This window comes from Schistocerca piceifrons, chromosome 1, assembly GCF_021461385.2.
Source record: "Schistocerca piceifrons isolate TAMUIC-IGC-003096 chromosome 1, iqSchPice1.1, whole genome shotgun sequence".
Taxonomy (NCBI): Eukaryota; Metazoa; Arthropoda; class Insecta; order Orthoptera; family Acrididae; genus Schistocerca; species Schistocerca piceifrons.
Window position 1 is genome coordinate 1,174,171,784 of NC_060138.1, and position 10,671 is coordinate 1,174,182,454.

General features: G+C 46.4%; 1 pseudogene; it reads right to left on the bottom strand.

Moving 5' to 3' along the window:
- Positions 1–2,239: 2,239 nt before the first annotated feature.
- LOC124723193 lies at positions 2,240–2,356 on the bottom strand (annotated as a pseudogene).
- Positions 2,357–10,671: the final 8,315 nt, after the last annotated feature.

Sequence of the window (10,671 nt, forward strand, 5' to 3'; positions counted from 1 at the left end):
GGACTTCTGGTCAGGCGAATACAGGTTATAAATAAAAAATTAAACAAAGCTAATGCGGGAGTGGGTGTAATAATGAATAAGACTATAGGAATGCTGGTAAGGTGCTGTGAACAGCTTAGTGAACTCATTAACGAAGTCAAATTAGGCACAATGCCAATCCCCATCACAGCAGTGGTTCAAATGGCTCTGAGCACTATGGGATTAACTTCTCAGGTCATCAGTCACCTTGAACTTAGAACTACTTAAACCTAACTAACCTAAGGACAGCACACACACCCATGCCCGAGGCAGGATTTGAACCTGCGACCGTAGCGGTCACCCGGTTCCAGACTGCAGCGCCTAGAACCGCTCGGCCACTCCGACCGGCCCACCACAGTAGTACAACTTTATACGCCAACTAGCCTCCCAGAGGATGAAGTGATTGAAGGATGTATGATGAGATAAAAGAAATTATTCAGATAGGTAAGGGAGACGAAAATGTAATTGTGATGGAAGACGTAATTCTGTCAGATACGGATAATGAGTTGGAAGAGCAGTTGAACAGAATGAACAGTGTATAGTAAGTACAATCAAAGATGAACTTCTACAAAAGTAAATCAAGGGTAATGGAATGTAGTGGAATTCAAACAGGCGATAGTGAAGGAATTAGGTTAGGAAACGGAACACTAAAAGGAGCAGATGAGTTTTACTGTATCGGAGTAAGGTAAATGATGATGGGCGAACTAGAGAGAATAAAAAATCATTTCTGACAAAGGCAAGAAAATCGTTTCTGAAGGAAAGAAATTTGCTAACACGGAATATGAATCTAAGTGCTAGAAAGTCTTTTCCGAAGGCATTTGCCTGGAGTGTAGCATGGTATGGAAATGAGGAGTGGACGATAAAAAATTCAGACAAGAAGAGGATAGAAGGTTTGGTAATGTGGTACTATAGAAGAATTCTGAAGATTAAATTGATAGTTCACGCCACTAATGAGGAGGGACTGACCGGAACTGCGGAGAAAGAAATTAGCGGCTCATTGTGACTAAAAGACGGAATCGGTTGATAGAACACATTCAGAGACGTCAAAGGATGAGCAATTTAGTACTGGAGGAAAATGTGAGAGGTAAGAATTGTAGAGAAAGACCACGAGATGAATATAGTAAGCAGGTGCAGAAGGTTTTAGGTTGCAGTAGTTATTGGGAGATGAAGGGGCTTACACAGGATATAGTAACATGGAGAATTATATCAAAACAGTCTTCGGACTAAAGACGATAACAGTAACAACTGCAGGGACAAAAACGAACTTTAGACTAAACTGAGGTGACAAAAGTCATGGGATTCCTCCAAATATTGTGTCAGATCTCCTCTAGCTCAGCGTAGCGCTACAGCTTGACGTGATATGGCCTCAAGAAGTCGTAGGAGGTCCTCTGCAGAAATACAGAACCAAGGTGCCTTTATATCCGTCCGCAACTGCGAAAGTGTCCGCCCCCGGTAGCTAAGTGGTCAGCCCGACAGAATGTCAATCCTAAGTGTCCGGGTTCGATTCCCAGCTGGGTCGGAGATTTTCTCCGCTCAGGGACTGGGTGTTGTGTTGTCTTAATCATCATCATTCCATCCCCATCAACGCGCAAGACGCCGAAGTGGCGGTCTACCCGCCAGGAGGCCCTAGTCACACGACATTCACATTTTACTGCGAAAGTGTTACCGTTACAGGACGTTGTGCACGACCTGACCTCTTGATTATGCCCCATAAATAATCGATAAGATGCATGTTGGGAGATCTGGATGGTCAAATCATTCGCTGGAATTGTAGAGAATGTTCTTCAAACAAATAGCGAACAGTTGTGGCTCTATGACATGGCATCCTTCTTTGGTAACGGCTGCAAATGATCTGCAAGTAGCCGAACATAACCATTTCAAGTCAACTATCGGTTCAGTTATAGCATCCAGCCAATTCCGTGTAAACACACCCCACACCATTAAGGAGACAGTACCAGATTTGCACAGTGCCTTCTTGACAACTTGTTGGTTTCGGTGTGTCTGCGCCACAGCTCTTAAAGCACTCCGTCTTCAGGCCACGAGTGGCCTACCGGGACCATCCGACCTTCGTGTCATCCTCAGAGGAGGATGCGGATAGGAGGGGCGTGTGGTCAGCACACCGCTCTCCCGGTCGTTATGATGGTATTCTTGACCGAAGCCGCTACTATTCGGTCGAGTAGATCCTGAATTGGCATCACGAGGCTGAGTGCACCCCGAAAAATGGCAACAGCGCATGGCGGCTGGACGGTAACCCATCCAACTGCCGGCCACGCCCAACAGCGCTTAACTTCGGTGATCTCACGAGAACCGGTGTATCCACTGCGGCAAGGCCGCTGCCACTATCAGCTCTTACTAACCAAAATCGGGACCGATCTGACCAGCAACGGTTTTCCAGTCAGTTAGGGTCCAACCGATACGGTCAAGAGCACAGGGGAAGTGCTGCAGGCGATTTCGTGCTTTTAGCAAAGGCACTCGCGTTGGCCGTCTGCTGCCATAACCTAATAACAGCAAATCTCGCAGCACTGTCCTAACGAATGCGTTCCTAGTACGTTTCATATTGATTTCTGCGATTATTTCACGCCGTGTTGCTGATCTGTTAGCACTGACAACAGAACGCAAACGCTGCTGCTATCGATCGTTGAGTAAAGGTCGTCAGACACTGCGTTGCTGGTGGTGAAATTCATGAAATTTGGTATTCTCGGCACACTCTTGACATCAAGGATCTCGGAATGTTCAACTCTCTAACGATTTCAGAAGTGGAAGGTCCCAAGCGTCTAGATCCAACTATCATTCCGTGTTCAAAGTGTGTTGATCCCCGTCGTGCGACGGTAGTCACGTCGGATAACGTTTCGGTCAGTACAAACGACAGCTCCACCAATTCACGGCCCTTTTATACCTTGTGCACCCGGTACTACCGCCATTTGTACACGTGTATATCGCTATCCCATGACTTTTGCTCCTCAGTGTAAAACAGCCACAGAATTTACAATATACAACAAATCGCAGGTATAAATGTAAATTAATGCAGATGAATAGGAAAAAGAATCCCGTAATGTTTGAATACTCCATTATTAGTGTAGCGCTTGACACAGTCATGTCGATTAAGTATTTGGGCGTAACACTGCAGAGCGATATGAAGTGGGACAAGCATGTAATGGCAGTTGTGGGGAAGGCGGATAGTCGTCTTCGGTTCATTTGCAGAATTTTGGGAAGATGTGGGTCATCTCTAAAGGAGACCGCTTATAAAACACTAATACGACCTATCCTTGAGTATTGCTCTAGCGTTTGGGATCCCTATGGGGATTGAGGGAGGACATAGAAGCAATTCAGAGGCGGGCTGCTAGATTTGTTACTGGTAGGTTTGATCATCACGCGAGTGTTACGGAAATGCTTCAGGAACTCGGGTGGGAATCTCTAGAGGAAAGGAGGCGTTCTTTTCGTGAATCGCTACTGAGGAAATTTAGAGAACCAGCATTTGAGGCTGTCTGCAGTACAATTTTACTGCCGCCAACTTACATTTCGCGGAAAGACCACAAAGATAAGAGAGATTAGGGCTCGTACAGAGGCATACAGGCAGTCATTTTTCCCTCGTTCTGTTTGGGAGTGGAACAGGGAGAGAAGATGCTAGTTGTGGTACGAGGTACCCTCCGCCACGCACCGTATGGTGGATTGCGGAGTATGTAGATGTAGATGTATTACCCTACAAGGCATGAAGGCTAACACCTATATCACAGAGCTGATCTCGACAAAAATTGCGGAAATTTACGTCCCAATGTTAACAACAATAAAGTAAAAGAACCAGCTGCTTGAAGTAGTGCAGCGACTCTGCCTTGGTGCGTTTCAACACGGCGTATGTGGTCTATTCGACAGTATCGTATACGTAGCAGGAAAGTAAATAAGTAAATTCGACACGAATTTTTGAAAGCGCCGGCGCTACTCGACACGCAAGACGCTGGCGAGGCGCAGAAAACAGCAACTGGCTGCCCCGGCGCGCTCCCTACCGCTGCTAGAGGGTCTCAGCGAGGGTGGAGCGCCAGTATTTGCGCAGGCGACGGCCGCCGCCGTCCGGCACACGGGCCCTCGAGTTCTGCCGGCCCCCGGGGTAGGCGCGTTGCGTGTTGACTCTCTGCATTACACCGGGCCCGGCCGGCCGCTCGCTCCGGAGCGGGGCGCGGTCGCGGTGAGAAGAAAGCGCCCGCTCCGTGAAATTTGTATTCAACAGGCGGAGACAAAAGCACAGCGACAGAGGCGCGCCACAATAAAAACCGGGGAAGCGGCCGCGGAAGAATGACGGGCGTGCCGCCACCTCTCCGGTGAGGGGCCGACACGGCGGAGCTGGCTCGTTACGACCTCGCAGCTGCGGCGCACACACCTATCACTGCCAGATTAAGTGTCTCGCGGCCTTTCCCTACAACCACATCGCACCCTCATTATTTACGCGAGACTTCCTTAGGTTGTAGCTTTGGAGAGTCGCCGTCTGACTGCTGCCTTGTACTCAACAAAGGGAAGAAGACTGAGGTCCGACGTCGCGTCAGCCTGAAGATGAAAGAAAGAAGGAAGATTTGGCTTCACGTCCCGTCGACACCGCTGCCATTAGACGCGGTCCACAAGCTCGGACTGCGCCATGGATGGGGAAGGAAACTGGCCTTTCCCTTCTAAAGAAGCCATGAAATTTGCCTTTAGCAATTTGGGGAAATCACGGAAAACTAAATGTGGATGGCCAGACGTAGGTTTGAACCGTAGTCCTCCCAAAAAAATATTCGAAGATCAGAGTGCTTTAGAAAAGGTTAGATTAGCATGTACTAATAAATTGGCTCCGTTTAGCCTTAAACCTGATAAATCGTCTGGTGTACCTTGGAGAAAATATAGTAGGCGTAATGCATTTAAGTTCGTAACATATTGTAAACCTGAAAGCAGTGCCGAAATTGGTAAAGTAAAATCATGGGTAGATTTAGAAAATCAATGTAAATGTAAGAATAAACTATTCCAAGGAGTAAACCCATATCTGTGTACAGATTGCAGGCGACGAACCTGCTAAAAATGATGTAGTGCAAAGTGAAGTTAAATATGTTACATTCATTGTAAGAAATAGAGTGTATATGACCTTTTGTAGAAGGAAGGGAACTGTCACGTTCTAAATAAAGATTATTGTTACAGCACATGTCTGCGTTGGAACTTTTTTATGCCAATTGGGAGCATATAAGAAATTATCCTGATGACCTACGCCTCGCCTTCCTTGTACCTACTACGCAGCAACGTATCGACGATCTAGCACTGACATTTTATGGGAATAAGATAAACTATGCCGCTGCTGTTATTGTTCTAGAAGAATTGTGGTTTTATAAGCCTAATTTGCAGCAATTAGTACTTCAATTTAGGGACGCCTACAGGGAATTTGTATTTATGCCAAACGGTATACGATGTGCGCAGCGATATTTTGATTTCAGACAGGGTAGATACAGACCTCTGTGGTACACCTATTAGAGCCACAGTATTTACTCATAGTCCTTCTCAGACACACAGCCGTAGGCCATCCTAGGAAATGGCCTCACGTCCAGTGAGGTCTCCCTGCCAGGGTAAAAAGAAGTATAGGCTTGTACACAAGTTGAAAATCGAAAAACCCGGGTGGCACTGTACATGTATGTACGAACTATGTTTACACTATCGTTGGCAGTGGCTATCTAGGCTCTTTTATGTTTTGGACATTGCAGGATGGCGTACCACTTGCGTTCCGCATTGGGATACACAAGAAGAATGTATGAAGATGCTACCCGTCGTCATGAACAAGCCGAAACCGATGAACATCACTCAAATAATATTACAGAGGCAGATGGGTTGCATGAAGAAGCTGCACAACACGAGTTTAACGACGGATGGGAGGTGCCGCTGTCGCGCTTGCCAGCGCACTTACTCCGAGATGGAGGATCACCCGCTCCAGTGTGCCAACCACTACCCCATCTCGCTCGGTGTCAACCTGAAGATCATTTGTACAGTTAATACTCTGCAAACAACTGTGAAGTGATAGGCAGAGGGTGATAATCATTATACAACTTATGTAGGTCGTGCACAAAATTTCTGGTAGCCTAGCTTTTGAGTGACAATTTAAAACAACAAAGCCCCTGAAACTTCTGGAAAAGAAAGCGAAAGCTCGGTTATTATGAAGCGACGGTTTTCATGAATCGTTTCATCAACTTTAGCGATAAGATCGTCAGTCACAATGCTCGTTGGTCCATTCTTCTCTTCATCATGAACGTTGGTTCGGGCATTTTTAAACCGAATGCACCATTTCCGCACGGAACATTCACTCATTACGTTGTTTCCGAATACTTCGCACAGTTCACGATAAATTTATATTGGTTTTAGGTTTTTTGCCAACAAAAACCATATCACAGGCCGCACGTCAGAACTGGCGGGATTTTCGATTGCAGCGCACATTTCAAATTCGAATATCGAAAAACCCAGACGCGCAGAGTCGTTCCCGCTGTCACGGATGGACATCGACTGAGCTGCCGAGCGCGCACATAATAAAATATACGCGATCAGCGCGTGCATAGCGGCGTCAGGAGAAAACGTTCTCTACTTTCTGGATAGCCCTCTCCTAAACCAGTGAACCGATTTCAACCAAACTTGGCCCACATATCACTCACTGTCTGGTAATAATCGCTCCACCTAACCATCTATGAGATGTGGTTTTGGGGGGGGGGGGGGGGTACACCACGACGCACGAAAACCCATCCATCCCATCCATATTTCATTCATCAAACGCATCAGAATGAGAGCAGCTAGTAACTTCAAACAACCTTTACACATAATTTCAAGTCGTTACCATACTTTTCCTCGCCGACAACCTCCACAAAATGATGAATCGGAAGTCATTTATTGCTTACTACATTTTCGCTGTTCAAGTGGTAAAACAGCCGCATGACACCTGACGTTTTAATTTGTTACTTCTTTACTACTAATGGTATTCGCGGCGCAGTTGTCAGACAGTATCGACATATAGCACTGAAATTACTAGCAGAATAACATCATTGCATGACACATACTTCAGGAGATATCACGTCTTAAATACTGAAACATCGCGTCATGAATGACATTCACATTTATTACTTCCTTACAACTCACCCTCTTTGCAACACATTTCAGAGACAGTATCCGGATATGCCTCTGAATGTACCTATAAATACACATTGAAGGGCTAAAGAAACTGATAGTCCTGCCTAATATCATGTAGGGCCCCAGCGAGCACGCAGAAGTGCCGCATCACGACTTGCCATGGACTCGACTAATTTCTGAAGTAGTGCCGGAGGGAACTGACTCCACGAATCCTGCAGGGCTGTAAATAAATCCCAAAGAGTTCGAAGGACTCGAGATCTCTTCTGAACGTCACGTTGTAAGACATCCCAGATATGGTCAATAATGTTCATCTCTGGAGCATCTGGTGGCCAGGGGAAGTATTTAAACTCAGAAGAGTGTTCCTGAAGCCAGTCTGTAACAATTCTGGACGTATGCGGTGTCGCATTGTCTTGCTGGAATTGTCCAAGTTCGTCGAAATGTACAATTGACACGAATGGATGCAGGTGAGTAGACAGGACAATTACGTACGTGTCACCTGTCAGAGGCGTACCTAGATGTATCACGGGTCCCATATCACTCCAACTGCACACTCCCCACACCATTACAGAACCTCCACCACTTTGAACAGTCCCCTTCTGACATGCAGGTTCCATGGATTCATGAAGTTGTCTGCGTACCCGTACCAGTCCACCCGCTCGACACAATTTGAAACGAGACTCGTCCGACCAGGCAATATGTTTCCAGCCATCAACAATCCAATGTCGGTGTGGGCGGCTGCAGGCGAGCGGTAAAGCTTTATGCCACGCAGTCATCAAGGATACACGAGTGGGCCTTTGGCTCCGAAAGCCCTTATGGATGATATTTCATTGAATAGTTCGCACGCTGACACTTGTTGATGTCCCAGCGTTGAAATCTGCAGCCATTTACAGAAGGGTTGCACTTCAGTCACGTTGAACGATTCTCTTCAGTCGTCGATGGTCCCCTTCTTGGCTCTGAGCACTATGGGACTTAACATCTATGGTCATCAGTCCCCTAGAACTTAGAACTACTTAAACCTAACTAACCTAAGGACAGCACACAACACCCAGCCATCACGAGGCAGAGAAAATCCCTGACCCCGCCGGGAATCGAACCCGGGAACCCGGGCGTGGGAAGCGAGAACGCTACCGCACGACCACGAGATGCGGGCGGTCCCCTTCTTGCAAAACCTTTTACCAGCTGCAGCGATGGCGGAGATTTGATGTTTTATGTAAGTCTGCAGGCTTTCGTGGCCGTTGTCACTGAAGTTAAAATCTTCTGGGTTATTAGGCCGCGTCATGTTTCTTCTAAAATGTTCGACGTTTCGATCCCTCTGCTGGGATCTTTCTCAGGATCTTTTGGTGTCCACTACTGCTAGAACACTGTCAGAGACGAGTGTCGCGTCCACTTATAAAGGGCGAGTTTTCTGGTGTTCGTGCTGGAGAAGTGATAGTATTGGTTAAAATTCGTATGGCTCCCTTTGGTGGGCCATAGTCACAGGCTAATACAGAAGAAGCGGCGTTGGTAGCTCATCTCCTGAGGATACCATTGGCGGTTGTCATCAGGGGATAGAAAGGCACTATTCCACACCTATGGTGGAGAAGGTGTATTGGTTGAAATGCCTGCTACCGCTATTGGTTGGTCGTCATCAGTGGCTGGATTCGAAACGGACAGAGCAAGAGAGGGGGGAATGTTTACCCAAAATATTATCGTCCGCCGAGGTGACTTGCAGCGCGTTACTTATGCCGCTCACACACCGCGACCGCGTATTTACTTCCTTTATGACGGGCAGCCACGATGCCGGAAGCCTATAAAATGGTTCAAATGGCTCTGAGCACTATGCGACTTAACTTCTGAGGCCATCAGTCCCCTAGAACTTAGAACTACTTAAACCTAACTAACCTAAGGCCATCACACACATCCATGCCAGAGGCAGGATTCGAACCTGCAACCGTAGAGGTCGCGCGGTTCCAGTCTGTAGAGCCTAGAACCGCTCGGCCACACCGGCCGGCCTATGTGGAGTTATCCAGTACTCGTGTGTCAGTGCAAGTAAGGGGCAGCGACACAATATTGACGGCTGTACGGACCTCCAACCGTTGGTTTAACCGCCGATCTCCTTCGGACAACATCTGTATTGCGGAAAGAAGCCCTCTTGGATGCAAAAGGGGAGCTCCTTTCCAACTCGCAGCATCCCAAACAACGGTTCTCAACTACAACTAGGTCGCGCTATCACTCGAAGTGCGGCCAAGTCGTTGTCCAGCAGATACATGGACTGCTCCCAGCACAGGTCCCCGCTCGCCACCTTCCTCACGCCGCTGCTAATGCAAGACCATCGCTGCCCCAGCCACGCCGGCTCGCGGACCACATTCGCACCTCTGCCTCTCTAGCAAAGAAATTGTGCCCAACCAGCAATTCCACCAGAGAGGCACAAGCTCGGAAAATATCAAACTTTGCGGAAGATTTAGACGCACGGGGCAAGATGAGACTCGAAGCATTTGCGATGTGACGCTACAGAAAAATTTTGAAAATCAGATTAACTGATAAGATAAGAAATGAAGAGGTTCACCGCAGAATCGGCGAGGAAAGAAATATGCGGGAAATACTGACAAGAACGTGGGAAAGGATGATCTGACATGTGTTAAGATATCAGGGAAAAACTTCCATAGTACTAGACGGAGCTGTAGAGGGTAGAAAATGGAGGGGGAGATAAGAGATTGGAATACATCCAGCAAATAATTGAGGATTGTACTGTTTCTTCTGGGTGGACTTGGGTTTAAAAAAATGTAAACTAAATATTACGATAAATTTTGTAAATAATCGACAAGTACGCCAAAGAAGAAGAGATAGAACTACAATGGACATGTTATCCCATGGACTCTTGCGCTTCTATGCTTCCTTTGTCAGTCGCTTGTCTTATCTGCTTGGATTCGGATCTAAGAGGACGTTCTTGTGTAAAGCTAATCTTGCTGTACCAGCTGATAATGTAAGTTGTACTTAAAGCCCGAAAAATATAATAGTTTTCTATCAAAAGAATTTGTATATGTGGTCAATCTGTTGTGAGTCTGATACCTATATTGCTTTAAGTAGATATGGGCCTTAACAAAGAATTTTCATTGTTAGGCGCCATCTTAGAAAGTCTTTAACATTTTTCTTTTAGCTCATCTACGAGACGTGCCGTCGGTTAGGACAATTAACTTTATTTCAGAGCCCACGAGACCGGAGACAGCTACTAATAATTTAACAATTTAATTTACCGATTTTCTTTATATAACATCCCACGCAGAAAAGGTCTGGTCACAGGATTCCAGTTCCATTATAGGATTTCATCTGTAGATGCTACTCTTGTTATATTAGGGAATCGAGACGAAACCACGATAAGTTGCGTATTACAATAGCGTACATCGAACAGACTTGGCAAATATTCTCTGGTGCAATAAGCACACGACTTCTCACGAGCTTGGACTAATATCTATAGTGTTGGATGAATAAGAAAAGGACAATTAACTATCGACGATTACGTAAGTACCCTGAGAACTGAGGTAGTTTACTGAGTGCTTA